At 49.6% G+C, this 22,526-nt stretch overlaps 2 long non-coding RNA genes across 3 annotated transcripts; one reads left to right on the top strand and one right to left on the bottom strand.

The window, feature by feature from the left end:
* The first annotated feature begins 1,570 nt into the window (after positions 1-1,570).
* On the top strand, positions 1,571-11,462 carry LOC138848552 (uncharacterized). 2 transcript variants are annotated; one of them, XR_011386460.2, is made up of 6 exons: positions 1,571-1,625; positions 3,587-3,661; positions 5,320-5,355; positions 7,116-7,157; positions 9,068-9,116; positions 10,431-11,462. It is a non-coding gene; the product is annotated as an uncharacterized LOC138848552 (long non-coding RNA). The 2 variants fall into 2 exon arrangements; XR_016230240.1 differs by having other exon boundaries at positions 9,068-11,462.
* Positions 10,648-22,180, bottom strand: LOC138848550 (uncharacterized). The gene is made up of 2 exons (XR_016230239.1): positions 21,806-22,180; positions 10,648-11,454 (listed from the first exon to the last, which is right to left on the bottom strand). It is a non-coding gene; the product is annotated as an uncharacterized LOC138848550 (long non-coding RNA).
* Positions 22,181-22,526: the final 346 nt, after the last annotated feature.

Genomic DNA, 22,526 nt, shown 5'->3' with positions numbered 1-22,526 from the left:
AGCATCCCATATGGGCACCAGGTTCTAGTTCTGATTGCTCCTCTTCCAATCCAGCTCTCTGCTGTGGCCCGGGAGGGCAGTGGAGGATGGCCCAAGTGCTTGGGCCCCTGCACCCACGTGGGAGACCAGGAGGAAGCACCTGGCTCCTGGCTTTGGATTGGTGCAGCGCCAGCAGTAGTGGCCATTTTGGGGGTGAACCAGCGGAAGGAGGACCTTTCTCTATGTCTCTCTCTCCATCTATAACTCAGTCAAATTAAAAAAAGATATTTGAGAGGCAGAGTTACAGACAGAGAGAGGGAAAGAAAGAGAGACACCTTTCATCTGCTATTTCACTCCCCAAATGGCCGCGATGGCTAGGACAGGGCTAGGCAAAACACAGGAGACTAGAACTCCATCCGGGTCTCCCACGTGGGTGCAGCAGCCCAAGTACCTGGGTCATCTCTGCTGCTTTCCTAGGCATATTGACAGGGAGTTAAGCAGCTGGGACTTGAACCGGTGCTCCAATATTAACCCACTGTGTCATAACACCAGATCCAAAAACAGTTATTTATTGAGAGCATACCTTGTGCCAGGTGCTGGGGATACATCAGAGACTCAGACAAATAAAACCACCTGCTGTCATGGAACTTTAATTCCAGTTGGGGAAATTAACATGATAGATAGTAAAATTTAAGAAAATATTTTTATAAAGCAGAAAATATGTGTATGAAATGTTGAGAGGGTTCATTAGCACCAGGGAAAGCATCTTAAGATTTCTCATTATTTTTTGGTCTAAAAATAAAGCATGAAGTTGAAGAGCATGGTCCCCAAAAGCTGTTTACTCAATAGCTGTTCATGAACACACACACACACACACACACACACACACACACACACACTGCTGTGAATGGATATTGGGAAGAAGATCAGGAACTGAAAAAAATAGTAAATATTTTCAGCTGGTTCTGATATGATGAGCATAAAAGGAAATAGTTCATTTTCCCAGAGTCATTGCTATTAGCAGTGTTAGGTGGCAGGAGCCCAAGTACTCAAGCCATCTTCCACTGCTTTCCCAGCCACATTAGCAGGAAGCTGGATCAGAAGTCGAGCAGTTCGTGCTCTGAGATGGGATGCGGTAGCTTACCCTGCCATGTGGCAACACTGACCCAGCTTGTCTGCAAAGTTACATTGGAGTTTTGCTCCTATGCATCAGAGTGTAGATTTTCCCCTGAAGTTTGAAAAGACAAAAGATTATGTTTTAAAATAATGATGTATTACTGGCAACTCTGTTTGTTATAAGACCCAACATCAGCTATAGTCTCATTAAATTTGTGTAATGAAGCAATTTCTTTTTAGATGGTCAGTTTATTTCATCAAATTTAGGTAAACCCAGTGAGGTCCATGGTGTGTACCTTATATTGAAAAACTCTTCCATGTCTGCCCACCCCGTAACTTAGCCCTGCAACTCTCTTTCCAGGATAACCAAGACATCTACAAAAGGGTGAGTACCATCCTGCGCCATGATGGGAATGCAGCTTTCGCATTTAGAACAAGTGACACTTAGTACTAACATCACTTTTTGTCTCATTCAGTTTTTATTCCATTACTCCAGAGCCCAGGAGCCAACAAATCCAGTTAAAGCCGGGGTCAGTATTTGATCTTAACCCTCTTTCTGTGACGTGGCTCTCCTCTCATGCCTTTTATCCTTCCCTAGTAAACATGTGCAGGTGTGTAGACAGGCAAAGAGTCTCCCTGGGAAGCAGCTGCTCACCGGCTTTTCCCTGGGCTACAAGGATTCTCTCTGTTCCCTTTGAGATGGGGCTGTTAAGTGGTTCACAGATCCAAAAAATTAGAGAATCAGTTACACAAAAGGAAAAACAAGTAAGAAGTAGATTTTTATGATGCACTTGGATGAACAAGAGGAGTTTGGTAAACTCGGTGCTCCTTCACATTCTTTCTTCTTTTAAGATTGATTTTACTTATTTGAAAGGGAGATTTAGAGAGAGAGAGAGAGAGAGAGAGAGAGAGAGAGAGGTCTTCCATCTGCTGGTTCATTCCCCAAATGGCCTCAATAAAGTTGGGAGCCAGGAGCTTCTTCCAGGTCTCCCACGTGGGTGCAGGGGCCCAAGTACTTGGGCCCATCCTCTGCTGCTTTGTCAGGCCCATTAGCAGGGAGCTGGATTGGAAGTGGAGCAGCTGGGACTTGAACCACTGCCCATAGGGGATGCCTGCAGGCAGTGGCTTAACCTGCTGTACCACAACACTGGTTGGACATTATTTCTTAGGGTTTTCTGTTTTTTAAATGTTGAAAAGTGCACTGGGGCCAGCGCTGTGGCATAGCCGGTAAGGCTGCTGCCTGCAGTGCTGGCATCCCACATGGGTGCCAGTTCAAGTCCTGGCTGCTCCACTTCTGATCCAGCTCTCTGCTATGGCCTGGGAAAGCAGAAGATGGCCCAAGTCCTTGGGCCCCTGCGCCTGTGTGGGAGACCTGGAAGAAGCTCCTGGCTCCTGGTTTCAGATTGGCTCAGCTCCGGCCATTGCGGCCAATTGGGGAGTGAACCAGCGATTGGAAGACCTCTCTCTCTCTCTCTGCCTCTCCTTTTCTCTCTGTGTGTAACTTGGCTTTCAAATAAATAAATAAATCTTTAAAACAAAAAAAAGAGTGCTTTAGTGATCCATGGGTGACTGACTTCTGTAGTTGTCACAGTGTGTATGAGGTGCAAAATGAAATTAAAAGATAAGTTGATTCTTGTGGAAAAATGCTAAAATCATACATACATATAAGTATGTACAATGGTGGAAATGGCAACCGTCACCTCCAGCTTCCTTGTTATGAGTTTGCGTTACCCCTGGGAGCAGCTTGTGCAGGTAGATTTCTGTGAGGATCTGAGTGGAGGACTATATAGAACATTCTTTTAAATTCATGTGCCCTGCCACAGTAACTGGAATCCTGTCATTAGAAAGCCACTTATGTACATTAACCCACACTTTGAGTCTTTAAAAAGATCCTTAAAATAGCCAATACTCAGCAAAATATAAAAATAAAATCCCCAGGAGGCAAAGACTCATCAGTAGTACAGGTGTAGGAGTGGGTATCTGCGGATGTTTGGGCCACAGGCACCAAAAAGGCAGAAGGGACCGCGCAAGGGGAGAGAGAACTGTGTAACACAGTTGACTTCTACTCTACACCAAAGCTCACGGAAGGATGCATGAGGTGTCTGCCTGCGTGTGTGTGGCAGTTAGGCAAGGATAGGAAAATAGCACCAGGGACTAGGAGAGCAGACCAGGGGCGCCAGCCAGGAGCTGCACAGAGATGCTTCTGAAGAACCTCCTTTCTCGGAGGACGGAGCGCTGAGGGTTAACACAGATGAACGTCTGATGTGCCCCAGGGGACCGTTTCTGGCATGTATTGGAATTGAAACCCATCAAGGCAAGTGGTCTTTTATTGAACACATAAAACTTTAAAGCTCAGCCTGGGAAATGGATTCTACTCTGAAAATGAAAGCCATTTGTAAGGGAAGAAAGTTTAAAAAAAATGCATAGCCCTAGGCCCTCAGAACAGTGCTGGACGTGGCCGCAGGACCCTCTCGGCGCCTCTCTCTTGCAGTTCCTTCCCGTGCACCCTTTACTGCGCCTGGCCGCCAAGATCGCCCGCAGGAGGATGAAGACGGTCCTGCAGCGAGTAGGTGCCTTATCTTCTTCCGCCGTGTTTTATGTAACCCAGTGCCACTGCTTTGGGGCTTGCCAGCCTTTTTCTCCTTCGCTGTCAAATCCTACCTTGGGAAGGAGCTCTGGGAAGAACATCCGGTGCTTTGAACTTGCACAAATTCCTAGACCACCGGAGCCTCAGTCTCCCCCCGCTGTGACCCACAAGGTGGCTCAAGCACCCACTTGCTCAAGCACTCCTCTCTTGCTTTCATCCGTAAATTGCTTGTTTGTTTGTGTTCCACTTCCCCACACTTCCTCCTCACTTGAAATTTGCCCTTGGCTCTGTCCTCTGCTTCCCATGGTCCCACCTGTCCTGTGTCTTGTGTCCATATCACAGAGGTCCCCCCCCCCCCCGTTTTAAAGATTATTTATTTTACTTGACAAGCCAAATGAGAGAGCGAAAGAGTTTGAGAGAGAGAGAGAGAATCTGTCAATCTTTCATCTGGTTCACTCCCCAAATGACTGCCATGGCCAGGTCTGGAAGCCAGAAGCCCAGAACTCCATCTGGGTCTCTCATGTCGGTGCAGGAGCCCAAGTACCTGGGCCATCCTCCACTGCTTTCCCAGGCACATTAGCAGGAAGCTGGATCAGAAGTGGAGCAGCCATGGGACTCGAACCAGCACTCCAAAATGGGATGCCAGCAGTGGAGGTGGTGATTTAATGGGCTGCACCATATCACTGGTCCCAGTTTTTCCTTTTTAAATTTTTCTTTTTAAAATAAGTTTAGAGATGACCTGTTCAGAATATTAATCAGGATTTAGTTGCCCAGTAGTAAAATCAAAATTGGTTGTGTTCACCCTGAGCCCAGGTAGTCTCTCCATCTCATTCTGGTTTATCCAGGACTTTTCTGGTTTTAGCTCTGAAAATCTGACTCCCCAGGAAACTTCCCACCCCTGGCCAATCTAAGCTCAGACACTTGTTATCTGAGCCCCTCCTGATCACACACTTCTGGGTCAAGGATGACTCCATCCTTATACCAGACCACAGGCAAGAAAGAAAAAGAAAAGAAAAGAAAAAACTGGAGAAGGTGAAATGGCTTCGTCTTGAAAGTTTGCCTAAATCTGGGGTCCATTTCAGAAGTGGGCTGTTAGGAGGTGCAACAAATTTAACAGATCTGGACGCAAACGGGAGCTCAGTGCAGAAAAGAACGCTGGCATGGCGGCCGTCACCGCGGCTCAGTAGGCTAATCCTCCACCTGCAGCGCCAGCACACCGGGTTCTAGTCCCAGTCGGGGTGCCGGATTCTGTCCCGGTTGCCCCTCTTCCAGGCCAGCTCTCTGCTGTGGCCCAAGTGCTTGGGCCCTGCACCCCATGGGAGACCAGGAGAAGCACCTGGCTCCTAGCTTCAGACCAGCACGGTGCGTTGGAGGGTGAATGGAGGGTGAACCAATGGCAAAGGAAGACCTTTCTCTCTGTCTCTCTCTCACTGTCCACTCTGCCTGTCAAAAAAAAAAAAAAAAAAAAAAAAAACAGAACAGAATGCTGGCTTCCCAAGCAGGGGCCTGTGCCTGGCCACTGCCGTTCTGCACCTGACCTCTGAGGGCCTGAGAGGAGGGGCAGAACCACAGCAGGACAATGGCGAGGTCACAGACACGGTTCTCCTTGAGCTAACCTGTGCCTCATTCCCCTGCAGGACTCCAGAGCTGCTGCGGTGGGCTTTATCAAGAAGGTATGTGAGTTCTATCCAGAACCAACCCCTGAAGAAAGCTCTAGAAAGAAAGCCAGGACAGTGCTTGGAGCCAGGCCACCCTGGAGCCCCTCTAACATCTTCTTCTGGGAAGAATGGTTTTCATAAGGTGACTCTGAACCTCTTCTCTGGAGCTGAGCATTGAAGTTCAGGTTCCCTGGGTTTGCCCTGGGTACACAGGGATCACAGGCAATGATTCTGGCTGTGGTTGTTCAAGTCCCTACTAGAAAATGACATAGTATTTGTATATACCCTCCGCATATACTCAAAATCATCTCTAACTGGCTTATAATACCTAACACAATGTAGATGCTATGTAAATAGTTGTTATGCTGTATTGTTTAGGGAATAACGTCAAGAAGAAAAAGTGTGCCAATACTGACACTGTATTTTTTCTGAATGTTTTTGATCCCTGGTTGGTGCAGTCTGTGGATGCAGAACCTGTGGTGATAGTGGGCTGACTATACACATCTTGTTTCACCATGAGTCACACGGGCCATCTGCTCTTGGGGCTTTGCTGTGTCTGCTGCAGAGGCTCACAGGCAGTGTACAGAGTTAGGGAGAGGCATTGCCAGGGACACCAACCCCACACACTTAACAGTGCATCAGAGTCACCTGCTTAAAATTCAAATTACTGGGCCCCGCCTCAGAGATGCCAGTAGCCCCAGAGGGGCTGACAGGATGCATTTCTACCAAGTTCCAGGTATTGTTGCTGTTGCTGCTAGTCTGGGACCACCTTTTTGTTGTTGTTGTTGTTTTTAAATAGTTATCCACTTCCATTTTGTTTGAAAGGCAGAGAAACACACAGAGAGACAGAGAGAAGACATCCACCCATTGATTTACTCCTCAAATGCCCAGAGCAGCTAGGGCTGGGCCAGGCCAGAGCCAGGAGCCTGGAACTCAATCTAGGTATAGGGCTAAGTTTAGGGTTAGGGTTAAGGTTAGGTTTAGGGTTAGGGCTAGGACTGGGGCTAGGGCTAGGGCTAGGGCTAGGGCTAGGGCTAGGGCTAAGGCTAGGTTTAAGGTTAGGGTTAGGGTTAAGGTTAGGGTTAGGGCTAGGACTGGGGCTAGGGCTAGGGCTAGGTTTAAGGTTAGGGTTAGGGTTAAGGTTAGGGTTAGGGCTAGGACTGGGGTGTCAGGGACCCCAGTACTTGAGGCATCACTGCTGCCTCCTATGGTGCACAACAGCAGGGAACTGTGTTGAAGGTGAGATGCAGGTGAACTAAGGGACATCTTAACACGTGTGCCAAATGCCTGCCCCTGGGCCACCTCTTTTTTTTTAAAGATTTATTTATTTATTTGAGAGGCAGAGTTACAGACATAGAGAGGGAGAGAGAGAGAGAGGGAGAGAGAGAGAGAGAGAGAGAGAGAGAGAGAGAGAGAGAGAAGTCTTTCATTGGCTAGTTCATTCCCCAAATGGCTGCAATGGCTAGAGCTGGGCCAATCTGAAGCCAGGATCTAGGAGCCTCTTCTGGGACTCCCACATGGGTGCGGGGGCCCAAGGACTTGGGTCCTCTTCTGCTGCTTTCCCAGGTACATTAGCAGGGAGCTGGATCAGAAGTGGAGCATCAGGGGTTTGAACAGCGCCCATATGGGATGCTGGCGTTGCAGGCAGCAGCCTCACTCACTAAGCCGCAGCGCTGGCCCCAAGACCACCTCTTTTGAAAATTGTTCCTAGAGTAATTTTTGAGGGACCTTTGATGTGACCTGGTTGCGTAACAGTTTATGTTTTTATGTTGCAGGATCATGCTGCCACCTTGGGACGACCATTTTTCCTTTACAGGGTATGGCACACTTCCTTCCTCCCTTCCTTCCTTCTTTTGATTTATTCATTTATTTATTTGAAAGGCAGAATGAGAGAGAGAGAGAGAGAGAGAGAGAGAGAGCGAGCTTCCATCCACTGATTCTCTTCCCAAATGGCCACAATGGCTGGGGTTGGTTCAGAATGAAGTCAGGAGCCAGGAACTCCATCCAGGTCTCCTACATGGGTGGCAGAGATCAAAGTACTCGAGCTGTCTTCAGCTGTTTTCCCAGGTGCTAATTAATGGGAGCTGGATCAGAAGTGGAGCAGCCGGGAATTAAACTGGTGGTCCCACATGGGATGCCAGTGTTGTAAGAGCCAGCTTCAGCTTAACCTGCTGTGCCACAATGCCAGCCCCATGGTTTCTCTCATTTCTGCTTTCCTCTGCTTCGCTGCAGCCATCCCAGGGATGGAGTTACTGCAGAATAGGCCCCACCAGGACCCCATGTGAACTAGTGAGTAATTATGGGAATTCTCTCACTCTGTACGTAGGGCGTGGCTCTCAGTCAATATCACCTACAACCTTGAAAGAAGGGTCCATGTGGACAGAGGCTGAGAGTGCACAGATCTGGGAGTGCAGGGAGGTGGGGCAGGGTGTTCTGCTGATGGATAGACTTGTGGACAAACCTGAGTCTATGCTCCTGAGCCTGGGAGTCCAGGATCTGTGGACCCCAGAGCACCCTGACAAGAGGAGTCCAGGCACCATCCTCTTCTCCTGGGGTGATGCAGAAGTCTCACAAACGTCCCAGACTCACAGAGTTTTAGGTTTTTTTTTAAAAAGATTTATTTTATTTATTTGAAAGACAGAGTTACGGAGAGAGGTAGAGACAGAGCGAGGTCTTCCAGCCACTGGTTCACTCCCCAGTTGGCCACAACGGTCAGAGGTGCGCCAATCCGAAGCCCGGAGCCAGGAGCTTCTTCCGGGTCTCCCACACAAGTGCAGGGGCCCAAGGACTTGGGCCATCTTCTACTGCTTTCCCAGGCCATAGCAGAGAGCTGGATCAGAAGTGGAGCAGCCAGGACCAGAACCGGCGCCCATATGGGATGCTGGCGCTTCAGGCCAGGGCTTTAACCTGCTGCACCACAGCACCGGCCCCCAGTTTTAGTTTTTGATCCGCCATTCACTATCTGCACTCCCTTCCCTCCAACCTCAGTGCTTTCCTCAGAAACGAGTGAATCAGATCAGAGCCATGCCCCTGCCCCTTGCCACCCACATGCTGTGGGTGACTGGCAGGAAGAATCGGATGAGACTGGAAAACACTGCATTCAACATTCACAAAGGTGTGCAGCGCACCCTGGCCCATCACAGGCTCCAGGAATTTCCAGAGGAAAGCTCTGGATTCTCACGCTTCATCCTTTGCCTCCCTAACTTATCTGACCATGAAAATTCTTCCTGCCCCTCCCCCACTTCCACTGTAGGTAGCCCTTTTCGGTCTGCCAGACCTATTATGATGTTATGGGGGTGAACAGCCCTTACTGGGTGAGGAGAGGCATGGATCTGCCAGCTGCAGCTCCTGTTCCTGGGGTAGTGTTTTCAGACTCCTCGCCATCCTGAGCACCCTGGCCATGTGTTTTCTGGAAAGTGCTCTGGGGAACAGTAGCTTGTCCTGACATCTCCAGGCTAAATGCTGTGATGGATGGCTTGTGGGTGCTTCCACCATGTGCGCAGAGGGTAAGGGGAGGAGATGGGGACAGTGTCCAGGTCCTAGGAGGAGGGATCCGTGAACTTGCACTATCTCAGGGCAAGGGTGGACCAGGTGCATCCCCAGGGAGGTGGTGTGAAAGCTCAGTGAGAAGAACAAGGTTTTAGGGCTCCCCAGGGAGAGGGTCTGAAACTAGAAACAGGCTGTGATGTCTTAGTGCCTGTAAGTCACTCATTTTATTTTTTTTCAGCCCAGGAATGGAAGAAGCATCAAAGACAAGGCCCAGTAGACAGCTCAAGGTCAGACTCAGTGTAGTTTTTCTATTGCAAGCAAATGTTGTGTGCCTGATAAGGGGGAGAGAGAGGCATTGTTTAAGGGAAGGGAGACCATGCAGAACCCCCAGGAACCCAGCCCTTCCATGTTCCAACTCATAGCACTGAAGAGACTCTGACCCCAGTCTAGCAGAAGTAGGCTTTCCATGGCAACATTATACTTCCACTTCTATGCCTGGCCACTGGGAAATACTCCAGCTCCAGCCAGCTGTGGCTGTGGTGGTGATGGAAGCTCCACACAGCCCCCCTGGGCTCCCAATCACTTCTCACCCAGACCCTTGGATGAGGAGAGCAGCACCCAGCCTGGCACGCTTGGATGATGCTCCCAGGCTCCCTGTAGTGGGGCACTTCCCAGCACAGCCACAAGGCTGTTCCCTCTGTTGGATGGTACCCGAGATCTAGAGTTTGTTTTTACGTTTAACTTCCACTTCCACTGTTTTCATGTATGTGTTTGAAAGACACAACGATAAAATGCCAGAGAGAGAGAGAGCGAGTGCAAAAGAGAGAGGGAGAGAGAGAGAGAGAGAGAGAGAGAGAGAGAGATAAAATGAAGAGAACAGAAAAATCTCCCATCTGCTAGTTTACTCTCCAAATGCCTGCAACAGCTGGGGCTGGACTAGGCCAAAACCAGGATCCATGAGCTTCCTCTGAGTCTCCCATGTGGATGGCAGGGACCTAACTACTTCCACCATCACCTGCTGCCTCCCAGAGTGTGCATTAGCAGGGAGCTGGAATTGGGAGCAAAGCTGGGACTCGAATCCAGGCACTCCCACTGGGATGCAGACAACCGAAGAGGTGTCTTAACTGCTGCACCAAACGCCCTTCCCAAAGAGACTTAGAGCTTGAATCTGGGGCATTTCCTTGGCCTTTGGGCCCCTGGAAGGGGAAGTCGATGGTGCACAAGGACAGCCGTGGGCCTCCCCTGTCTCTCATGGACGTGGGCCACTGTCCCGCTGATGTGCTGCAGCCTCCCTGGCCTGCTGGCCTCAACAGTGCCAGGTGCCGGAGGAAGCTGTCCCTCTGCTGGGAGACAGAACTACCCAGCAATACAAGGGGAGGGCATTCCCTAAGGCCACAGCAATTACACAAACTCAGTGGCTTAATTAGTTACAGCAAAACAAATCTTACAAGTACTGATTGCAGAGAAAGCAATCTGTGCATTTATGGCATGTCAAATTGAGGTGTAATTGTAAAGTATGGCTCATAATAACATGCCCACGGGCCTCATCTTGATTCTGAGAGTGATTTGTCTAAGCGGTACATTTTCCTTTTCTTTTTCAGGACTGAACGGCAAAGGAACAGTGGATCTGAGAAGGGCATCCAGGGGTTATTCTGAACAAATATCAAATTTGCTTTCTATGAACAAGATTTAAAGATTTTTCTCTTGCTCTGTATTCATTAGACTATTTAGCTGTAAAACAATAAAGTAGATGAAAACAACATTTTTGTTTCTTATTGGGAAGTCTTGGGGGGACAATGAAGTATACTTTTTAAATAATAAGATTAAAAATTATTTATTTGAAGGGCAGAGAGTCAGAGACAGAGAGAGAGAGATCGTCCATCTCCTGACTCACTCCCCAGATGCCTGCAACAGCTGAGGGTGGACCAGACTGAAGCCAGGAGGGAAGAACTGAATTCAGGTCTCCCACGTGAGGGAGAGGGCCCCAACCACTTGAGCCATCCCCGGCTGCATGTTAGTAGGAAGCTGGAATCAGAAGCAGAGCCAGGACTCAAACTCAGGCACTCGGGTGCAGGATGTGGGCACCCTAAGCGGAGTCTTAACTGTTGCACCCAACACTCATCCTAGGATTTTTGTTTTGAATTTATCATTTTTCGTGTTGATTTGGCATGCCGTGACTCTGCTGTTACTGGGAAGCTGGAGTGCCATGTGGGCTTGGGATAGGCTGACTGGCTTCGGATCCAGGCTCTTCTGGTAACCTTAGTTGGGTCACTTCCTATCCCAGTGCCTCAGTTTCCTTCACCATGACATGGGCTTGGTAAGAGCAGAACCTCCTTCACATAGTCTTTGTGAGGGCCAAGGGGGTGGTTCCTGGGAAGGACTTGGCGTGGGGGCACACAGAGCACACACGGCAGGGCTGGCTCTAGTTACGCTCTCAGGATCATTCTCGTTATGTGAAGTCGGCTGGTGAGACTTGCCCCAAGGAGGGCTCTTTCTTCACTGCTGACTGCGCTGAGGCATCACAGCTCCAACTCCTCAGACCACGTGGCTGGGGCCTTTACTTCTGCGGTGCCTCCTCTGTCAGTCTTTGCATCTGTCTTCAACTTCTGGGTGTTCTGAGATCATCTGAAGGAGAGAGGACGATGCAGAAAACGTGTGTGCAACCCCAGGAGGGCCCCTGATGAACTGTGCCCCCAGCCTCCATGGCTCTAAGTAGTCCCCTGTTCAGCTTCTCCTCAAATTTCCCTCTTCAAAAATGTAGTTAGAATTATTTTTTTAATAGCATTTGGGGCTGCTGTTGTAGCATAACACATGAAGCCTCAACTTAAGCCCAGCATCCCATATGAGTGCGAGTTTGAGTATCAGCTGCTCTGCTTTCAATCCAGCTCCCTTTCATACGCCTGGGAAGACAGCAAAAGATGGCTCAAGTGCTTGGGGCCCTGCCACCCATGTGGGAAATCCAGATGGAGTTTCTGGCTCCTGGCTTCACCGCTGTGACTTCTGAGAGCCTGCATTAGCAGGAAGCTGGAGCCAGGAATTGAACCTGTGCACTCCAACATGGAACTCGGGCTTTTTTATCCTTTAGGCTAAATGGCTGCTCGTAGGCATTCATTTATTAACTGAACACTTGAATGCCTGGCAGATGCTAAGTGCATAAATCATTTCTTATTATTCTGTATTTCTGATGCTTTGCCATCTTGAGTTGCTGCTGGTGAGACTGCCCCTGCCAGGGCTAGCTAATTGTGAGTATGCCTTTTGCTTGCCAACTAGCAAATCCAGAGCCCCCACTCAACCACTTCTCTATGGGGTTCTCATGCTCTGGACCATGATTGCCCTACTCTGATCACCCCAGCACCAGACACCAGACAACTAGAGATAGAGTTTGCTGAAATGATTCAAACCAGTCCATCCTAAGCCTGCTTACCCTGCGTTACTTGTTCCTTCCCATGAAAACCACAAGCAGCTGCCAATCAACCTGACAACCAGGTGTGGGGTCAGGCTGAGAAATCAGTGCCAATGAAGGCCCCAAACTGGGATGGTAATATACCAAAGACCTACAGAAATTAGGGTATTACAGGAATATGTTACTAAAGGGCATGCAAGAAGCAGCCTCCCACCCAAATTGGAGTAAAGTGAGAGACAGCAGAAAGCTGTCCTTCCTGGAGGCTAAGAGAGTGTCTCACAGTCTACTTCTCAGGTCAGGAAGCACTAAACACCTGTTTCACACCTCAGAGTGCTCCAGACATCTGCAAGCAGCTTGAGAAACTGGCTACTGCCCTGAGACTAGTCCCTCTCAGTTGCCTTTATGGTTCTCAACAACTGAAATGTGGCAGAAGATGTAAAGGAAGACAGAACAGATGTGAAAGCAGGCAGCTTTATTGGTCATTGCTCCCCAGGGAGGCTGTGGGTAACCCCAGGTTCCGAAATGGGACCACTAGAGGCTGCCAGCCTAGCCCATGTGCATACTGCATATGGGAGGGACACTGGAAAAGGGAGTGTCCAAGCGGTCCCCAGAAGGGGAAGGGCACAAGAGAAATCAGGTTCCTGGGGCCGGCGCCGTGGCTCACTTGGTTAATCCTCTGCCTGCGGCACCGGTATCCCATATGAGCGCCGGTTCTAGTCCCAGCTGCTCCTCTTCCAATCCAGCTCTCTGCTGTGGATTGGGAAAGCAATGGAAGATGGCCCAAGTGGTTGGGCCCCTACATCCATGTGGGAGACCTGGAGAAGCTCTTGGCTCCTGGCTTCAGATCGGCACAGCTCCAGCTGTTGTGGCCATTTGGGGAGCGAACCAATGGAGAGAAGACCTTTCTCTCTGTCTCTCTCACTGTCTGTAACTCTACCGCTCAAATTAAAAAAAAAAAAAAAAAATCAGGTTCCTTTCAGCTCCCCCTGCCAGAAGATTGACAGGGCCAGGGGCTCCCTGATTGGCTCCTCATGGTAGAATCCAGATCGCCCACTGAGGAGTCCTGGATTACCCTAGAAATCCAAGAGGAGAAAGTTGTGTTTCACTTCTCTAGCTTGAAGGAGGCCTGTGCTCCATTCAGCAAGAAGTAGTTATAGAATAATGACCTTCTTCCTTTACCCCTCAAGACTAGGAATGAGGGGCCAGCGCTGTGGAACAGCCTTGAGGCCACTGCTTGTGATGCCAGTATCCCTTAGGGGTGGCAGGTTGCATCCCGGCTGCTCCACCTGATCCAGCTCCTTACTGATGGCCTGGGCAACCAATGAAAGATGGCTCAAGTGCTTGGGCCCGACATGCATTTGGGAGACTCTGGCTCCTGGCTTTGGCCTGTAGCAGTCCTGGTTGTTGTGGTGAGAGTATCATCCCTAGGATTGAGACTCACAGACGCTGAATACTGGCTCAAGGTCTTTTAGTAAACTGCAGAGTCAGAATGCAAGCCCAGGCTTGGCTGCCTTCAGTCTCTTGAGCTTTCACCATCCATTGCCTCCCAGGGGCACACAGTTATCCCCGGGCTGGGTGCAGCAGTGGGGTGGGATGAGGGTATAGGTTGAGCTGGACACAAGGTCACAAAGCTGCATTCCTATTTAGTTGGTTGTTGACTTCTTAGGTAGAGGGGATGCACCTTGTGCAAGACATAAGGAAGCCGGCGCCGCGGCTCACTGGGCTAATCCTCTGCCTTGCGGCGCCGGCACACCGGGTTCTAGTCCCGGTTGGGGCGCCGGATTCTGTCCTGGTTGCCCCTCTTCCAGGCCAGCTCTCTGCTGTGGCCAGGGAGTGCAGCGGAGGATGGCCCAAGTCCTTGGGCCCTGCACCCCATGGGAGGCCAGGAGAAGCACCTGGCTCCTGCCATCGGATCAGCACAGTGTGCCGGCCGCGACGGCCATTGGAGGGTGAACCAACGGCAAAAGGAGGACCTTTCTCTCTCTCTCTTTCTCTCTCTCTCTCACTGTCCACTCTGCCTGTCAAAAAAAAAAAAAAAAAAAAAAAGACATAAGGAAGCAAGAGTTTACCGAGTAGTGCCTGATTGGGCATGACTGATTTGGGGAGGGGAGAGTTCTGAACGGGCAGCAGAATTGGAGGAGGTTAAGGAACCCTCCCCATCTTTGGATTGCACGTTATTTTCCTATCCATTTTTAGATAGTCTGACTTCCTTAGTCTCCATGAAAGTATTTATCTTCGTGAGAGAAGAAAGAATATAGGGGCCAGTGTTGTGGCACAGGGGGTTAACCTGTTGCAGCATCTCATACTGCTCCAAGACCTGACTGCTCCACTTCTGATCCAGCTCCTTACTAATACACTTGGGAAAGCGGCAGAAAATGGCCCCAGTACTTGGGCCCCTGTCACCCACATGGGACACCTGGAGTTCCAGGCTCCTCGAGTCAGCCTGGACCAACCCTGGCCTTTGAGGCCATTTAGGGAGTAGTTTCTCTCTCTTCTATCTCTCTCTCTCCCCCTCCCTCCCTCCCTCTCTGCCTTTCAGAATAAATAAATACACCTTTGGGGAGAAAAAGGAAAGAAAGAGAGAAGGAGAACAAATAAGCCTGGCTCGAATCAATCTCTTCTGAGAGTTGGAAAAAATTCCACTGTTGGACAATTTTATTTTTTACTCAATTCTCTGATCTCTTTGCTAACTCTCGACTTCAGCTTAATATTAAGCCCATCAGTTCGCCTCAAGAGATTAAGTCACAATCAATAGAAGCCTTCAAGGAGGAGGCATAGGACTTATTGAATTTATAATGTTGGTCTTTGTCTTCCAGAGGCTGGTGAAATGGAATTTAGGGAATTGCTGTAATAAAGCAAAGTCCAGGAGAAGAAGTTTTCAGTGCATGGCAGCCGTGAGGAAGCGGGGATGCCGGGATGCAGGGCAGCGGGGCGGGAGACCAGGTGGCTGCCGACTTTACCATGACCTCAGGTAGGTGGAGAGTGAGGAGCATTTGTGGAAAAGAGTAATGTGATGCTTAATCGGCACTGAAAAGATGGACAGGATTGTAAAATGCACCTTGTTATCAGAGGATAGGTTCTCCTCTCACTCTGCTAGAAACCAGGGACATTGTAGTATCGAAATGTGTATTATGTAGGGTAAAAGACCCAACAATAGTGTGGTTTAAAGAACAAATATCTTTTTCTCACTAGTCTCAGTCTCCATGAGGCTGAGCCAGGTTGGTGCAGCGGCTCTGTTCTCTGAGCCACTCAGATGTACAGGGCTTGGCTGATCACCACCCCACTCCCCGCTGTGTGGGCAAAGCTGTGTTGCGGCCAGTCTGTGCTCCACCCTGGCGCTGTGCGTGCACAGCATTTAAGACCAGAAGTGAAATGACAAACACCACTTTCTTCCCATGGAGAGAATCAGCCATAGGACCACACTCAGGAAACGTAGTCCATACTTGGGTGGCCAGGTCTAACTCTTGGCCCTGTTGTCTTAGATTTAGAAGAAGAGAAAGGGTCTTGGTAGGCAATCAGCTGACTAACACAGATCTCAACATGAAGGAAAGGAAAAGGAGTCTTTCAGCAGATGTGGTGGGAGGAAGAGGATGTTGATGGTACGAAAGCCTGTCAAGGATTGGTGAGTGCTCTACAGGCCACAGCCAAGTACCCCTGCCCCACCTTGGCCTGGTGGGATGTGATGGGATTGAATGACTGCCCATGAAACTAGGGGCCAGGCAGAGAGCTAGGATCCTACGGACAGGACTGCTCAAGAGAGACAGGCGAGAGGGCAGAGTGACTTGTGGTCCATTGACTGCAAGAAGGACTGGAGTCGTGCGGCTGCCCCAAGAAGCCAAAGTGAAGGGCCCCTGTCCATTAAAGGGAACCCAGGTGAAGGAAGACAAGTTGAGCAGAGACTCCATTCTAGAACATTCCTGGGACTATTCTTGAAAAGAATGATAAGGCATGGCAAGAATCTGAAGCAAAGAACTGTTCTGAAATTCTTCAGAATCCTGAGAACATGAGTGAGTTGTTTAGGAATGGCCCCTTCAGCCCCATTCCACCATGGCTAGGGGGAACATGGTGCTGGGCTCCACTTCTCCCCTCCAGCTTAGCAAGCAGGAGGTTCTCAGCCAGACCCCCGTAGACCCACAGAAGGTGATTTTCTTCTTGACACTCCTCTCTAGTGACATGTACTTTTGCTATTGGTCCCCTTATGGCTTTTACCATTCCTGATTTTTTTTTTTTTTTTTGACAGGCAGAGTGGACAGTGAGAGAGAGAGACAGAGAGAAAGGTCTTCCTTTGCCGTTGGTTCACCCTCCAATGGCCGCCGTGGCCAGCACGCTGATCCGATGGCAGGAGCCAGGTACTTCTCCTGGTCTCCCATGGGGTGCAGGGCCCAAGCACTTGGGCCATCCTCCACTGCACTCCCGGGCCACAGCAGAGAGCTGGCCTGAAAGAGGGGCAACCGGGACAGAATCCGGCGCCCCGACCAGGACTAGAACCCGGTGTGCCGGCGCCGCAAGGCGGAGGATTAGCCTAGTGAGCCGCGGCACCGGCCTCATTCCTGATTTTGTATCTGTCTTCTCTCCCACATTGGAAACACCAGGAGGCCTGGGATCCCCACCACCTATGCATATGGTTCTTAATACATGCTCAACACATAGTAGGCACTCCATTAATAACTACTAACTTTCTAGAAGGCCTTGTGGATGGGATAGTGACTTGGGATGACACTAAAGAAGGAGATAAGAGCCACACTGCCCTGGCAGCCTCACCTGTGGCCTTCCTCTCATGGCCCCACTCTTCACTGCTACCTTTTCCTTGGAACAGGTGGGGTGGGAGAGACTGCTGTCTCCAGCATACCACGGAGTCTGGGATGCATCAAGGGAAGAGGCTCCTCATTGTCTTATGTGCTTCCAGGCCAATTGTCTTCCTGCTAAAGCTCCACACTTTGTAAGGGCTATTTCCTTCTACTTAAGATTCCCTACACACCTCAGTTCGTCTTCCACAGACAGGGCTGTACAACCTCTTGCCATGAGAGATGTGGCCGTTTGTCCTGGCCATCCTCTTTCCATCCAGGCTGGCCTCAATGCCTCTGTGGACATCTGTCTGACACTGGCCTTGGAGATCTGACCTCCTCAACAGAGCCTTTCATCCCTTCACTTTGGCTACCTGCTGGTTCTTCCCCCAACCATGATGCCAGCTTCTTGAAGGCAGAGGTTGTGAGTTCCCAATGCCTAGGACAGGGTTCACCTGATAACAGGCTCTCAATAAATGTTTCAGTGGATGGCTGAGCAAACACATGTAAGAAAATGAGTATGTGGTTCACATTTGAGTACTAAAGTAATATACTTATTTAATAATTCAGACTAAGGGGCCAGCACTGTGGCGCAGCAGGTTAATGCCCTAGCCTGAAGCACCGGCATCCCATATGGGCACCGGTTCTAATCCTGGCTGCTCCTCTTCTGGTCCAGCTCTCTGCTATGGCCTGGGAAAGCAGTAGAAGATGGCCCAAGTCCTTGGGCCCCTGCACCCATGTGGGTGACCTGGAAGCAACTCCTGGCTCCTGGCTTCGGATCGGCGCAGTTCTGGCCGTTGTGGCCAGTTGGGGGGTGAACCATCGGATGGAAGACCTCTTTTTTCTCTCTCTGCCTCTCTGTCTCTGTAACTCTGACTTTCAAATAAATAAATAAAATCTTTTAAAAAAATTCAGACTAAGTTAATTGATTCACAGGCTCTTTAGCTAGCTGTAATTATCTGTGCAAGTTCTTTAGTTGGAGGATATTAGTACTATTAATAACTGCAAAGATCATTATTTGATTAACAAAAGTTTGCTGTGTTTGATTTATGCGAATATTAGGTCTTTGTATGGGACTGTTATGAGAAAATACCTATTGACAATGGGAAGTGGAGGAAGAACTGACTTGAAATGTAAAAGGAAGCAAACATTGACAATCCCATTGTCAGAACAGAGCTGAGAATCACTTGTGAGAGCTACCCTGGTTTAAGGATGTGCTCTTGTACCCCACAGATGACTGTACCAAAGGTCATGTCCTTTGGATTCATCTGTGACCTGGGATTGAACATAGGTAACCAGGCAGTAGGCATTCAGCCCAGGGGTTCAGACAACTGTGCCCCATATCAGAGTTGCCTGGGTTTGACTCCCAGCTCTGGCTCCTGTCCCTAGCTTCCTGCCAATGCAGAGCCTGGGAGCCAGTGGTGATGGCGTAAGTAGTTGGGTCCCTAACACCCCCATGGGAGACCTAGATTGAGTTTCTAGCTCCAGGTTTTGTCCTGGCACAGTCTCAGCTCATGCAGGCATTTGGAGAGTGAACCAGTGGATGAGAGCTCTGTCTGTTTTTCTCTGTCTCTTGGCCTCTTAAATAAATAAAAAATCAAAACGAATTAGTAATGGAGTTAAATACAAAACAAACACATAAACCAAAAAAAGTCTCTGCCTCCTCCGCAAATACAGGGCCAAGGGATCATTTTTCCTCCGTTAAAGCTTAAAGACCACTGTGGACAAGCCTGTGGTTCAACAGCAGCATATTTACTGGCTTGATCAAAGTGGGCCATGTGGAAGAGCCATGAAATGCTGCCCAGTCAGAGGGAGGTTTGCGAGGTCTGGGCTCCTGCTGAGGGTACTGAGGGTACTGAGGAGGGCCTAGGGAAAGCAGGGTGAGCTGTATTCCGGCTGCTGCTTCTGCGCAGGATTAGGATAGGAGGATTAACAAGGAGTTAGGTGCTGCCATGAGCAAGGATGACTCAGCATTTGGGTGTCCTAGTAAAAGACCAGAGTCGCAAGGTGGGTGTCGGGGCATTCTTGGTGATCACTCAAAGACAGGGTGACTGAGGCATTTTCCAGAATCAAGACCCAGAGAAACAGTATTTGCTGTGGACGCTGCTGCTGGCTTTACCCATCGACATCCCAGCCGCACTGACAGCAGGGCCATGCTGACTCTTTTTCTGTCTATGATGATTTTTACTCTTGCAGTCCTGGACAGTTTTAGCTTTCACTTAACTGGATTCAGCCAAATATTAATGATTCCATTTTTAAATCATGCTAAAGACAAATGTTCACACGTCCCTCCATCACAGTGACAATGGACTACACACAGGATCAAAGGCGCTGCAAAGCCTAATGAGGCCAATGCCAAGAAATCACAGGATGATGGTCTGGGAAAAGCAGCGGAAGATGGCCCAAGTGCTTAGGCCCCTTGCACCCACTTGGGAGACCTGGAAGAAGCTCCTGGCTCCTGGCTTTGGCCTGGCGCAGCCCTGGATGGTACAGCCATCTGGGGGAGTGAACCAGTGAACGGAAGAATTCTCTCTGTGTGTCTCGCAGGCATGGAAAGCCATGACATGGTGGCAAAAAACAATCTAAATGAAGGATCCTGGTGAACAACACCCCAGCAGAAGGAACAGGCCATCAAGGAGAGAGAGGCGCCTTTCTCTGAAGGGAGGAAGGAACCTCCACTGTGATATGGCCTTGACTAAACAAATTCAGAGTTGGTGAACTCAAGGGGCTTCCATAGCCTAGACAGCTCATAGCAAAAGTCTAGGGTGATTGCTGACATCATAAATAAGAGTGCCAATAGTTAAATCAACAACGGGAGTCACTGGGTTCATGCTCCCCACACAGGATCTCTCTCCTTAATATGTTTAACTATGAAACTCAAAAACAACACTACTAGTCAAACAATACCCTATACCTGGTTCGGTTGTGTGAGTGCAACCTGTTGAAATCCCTGCTTAGTATATACTAAGTTGATCTTCAGTATATGAAGGTAATTGAAAATGAAACGTGATGAAGGGCGGGATGGGAGAGGGAGTGGGTGAGGGGAGGGCCACGGGAGGGAGGGAGGTCGGGGGGGGACGCCACAACAATACAAAAGATGCATTTTATATTCTACTTAAAACTATTGATTGAACTCTGTAATTAATACACAATTACTCTTAGGTGTTTAGTTAATGCTATAACTAGTACTCAAATAGTATTTTACACTTTGTGTTTCTGTGTGGGAGCAAAATGTGGAAATCTTTACTTAAGATACGCTAAATTGATCTTTTGTATATAAAGATAATTGAAAATTAATCATGATGTGAAGGGGAAGGGGAGAGGGAGTGGGAGAGGGGAGCGTTGTGGGTGGGAGGGAAGATACGGGGGGGAGGAAGCTATTGTAATCCATAAGCTGTACTTTGGAAATTTATGCTCATTAAATAAAAAAAAAAAAGAATTCTCTCTCTATATCTCCCTCTCTCTTAAAAACAAAATGCCTTCCCTGCTCTCCAGCCAACTGATGGCCCGTCTTGATTTTAGTCCCACTCCCTTCCTCGGCCTTTGTGTTAATTATCTATTCCTGCACAACAAATTTCCCCAGACAGCACTCCGGAGTGGTAATGGGAGGTGGTCAGCGAAGCCACTCCCTGAGAAAGACTTCAAGGAAGCTGATCAAAATTAGCAGTAACAGTCATTCAAAATTTTTTGAGCTTGATCCAAGGGTTTATAACAAATTGAGAAGCATTATTTCAGTAAAACAAACAGCCAAACAAAAACCTCTGGACAACAGGAGTCCATGGAATTCGAGCTAGGGACGGTGCACATCCCCCTGTGGTTCTGCCTTGTGGCAGATCTGTCCCTGTGAGCTCAGCAACCAAGTGGCAGTTCACGTCTCCCCCGATCCTTGGAGTAGAACTATTCAAGGTAGTGGCAGAATCCATTTTCTGTATCTCCATGCTGTAGAAAGCTTGTATCAAATGTGTAAGGGCACGCTGGGTGTCAGCAGGGTTGGCTCCGTCCAAAGCCTTGCTCCCGGGGCTGGGCCTGGGCCCGGGCCTTCTCTCTGTGTGTGTCTTGTCTCCTGATGTCCCCTTCTGATATTGCCTGGGGCCCACCCTAAGCACATCATGTGACCTTAATTACTGCTTTAAAGGTCCTGGAGCCAAATACAGTCAGTTTCGTAGGCCCTGGAGGTGGGGACTTCAACATAGGAATCCTAGGGGCCTACGACTCAGCCCATGACAGCCTCCCTTTCACAGTGCAGTGGGCAGGAGGTGGCCTGGCTCTGGGATGCTGTCATCTCTCCCCTGTCCAGCGGGGGCTGGGGGCAGGGACAGTAACAGAGCAGGAAAGGAGCTGCTCGTTCCCTGATGGCCAGCAGGAGGCGGTGGCCTGGCTCTGGGATGCTGTCATGAGGCAGGGACAGTAACAGAGCAGGAAGGGCACTGCTTGTTCCCTAATGGCCAGCAGGAGGTGCTCCCTACTGCTTGGCCTGCTGGTATTCCCCAGCTTGGTCCCAGCCCTCTTCAGGAAAGGGCACCACCATGAGATCCTGGACGGTGTGTGGTGAAGAGCTGGTGCCCCTTCCTCCTCCACCAGCCTCTCGACCCCAGCAGCAGCCTCAGAGGCTCTCCCCCAACCCCACCAGACGCACAGACCTCTGGGAGAGCACTTGGCAGGGAGGTGCAAGCCTGGCCCTGTCCAGGCCCCTGGAACACGGGCCTGGCTTAGCCATTCAGATGGCAGCTGCAGGCTGCTCCCAGTCCCTGCTGGGGGTGGGGGTAGGCTCAGGGACAAACACGCTTACCTGCTGTGACAGCCGGCATCTAACTCATCAGAATGGGAACGCTGAAGTCATATCTTAGAAAGCCCAGGGCAGGCGTCAACAAGTTGCCTCTTTAGGACATGGAGACTTTTCTTTCACCTCCGATCTTTGCTTGGGCTTCCAGAGCCAATCCCCAGTCGACAGGCAAAGCCCCTGTGCACTCCTCTCTACCTGAAGGTCACCATGCCCAGGGAGCAGCCAGAACCCACAGTGCTCCCTCTTGCTGGGGGAATGGGATCCTTGGGAGTCTGGGGAGTTGGTTCACGAGGGAGCGCAGCTGAACACAGTAAGATCCAAACCACAGTCAGAGGCTGACCTACAGTAACAATTTCTGATTCCCTACCTTCCTTCCCACCCTGCTGCCTGACTCATCTGGATATTTTAAGCTACAACAAAAACCTCTGTGCTCATGTCTCCTGGCTCCATAATGGAACATCGAGCCCTTGTGAGGCTTGTGGGAGTAGAATCATTTCACATCACAAAGGAGCCGGTGTTCATTATCACAAAGTGGACTCTAGATTCTCAAGTGGCCCAGACAATTACTGTCTCGGTCGTCATATAAATGCGAACCAGCGACGGATTCCACAGGGAACTTCAGAGCCAGAATTGATGGTAGGAATAGCCCTGCCCTGTGTTTCTGGCAGTCTTGATAGATTGCTCCCACCCCCACCCCGATCTTTTGTCCTCAACTGTCAGACAGTGA

Source organism: Oryctolagus cuniculus, chromosome 2, assembly GCF_051225735.1.
Source record: "Oryctolagus cuniculus isolate XC-2025 breed Fujian yellow rabbit chromosome 2, ASM5122573v1, whole genome shotgun sequence".
Classification (NCBI taxonomy): domain Eukaryota; kingdom Metazoa; phylum Chordata; class Mammalia; order Lagomorpha; family Leporidae; genus Oryctolagus; species Oryctolagus cuniculus.
The sequence above is the reverse complement of the archived record's forward strand: the minus strand, read 5'-3'. Positions and strand labels throughout refer to the sequence as shown.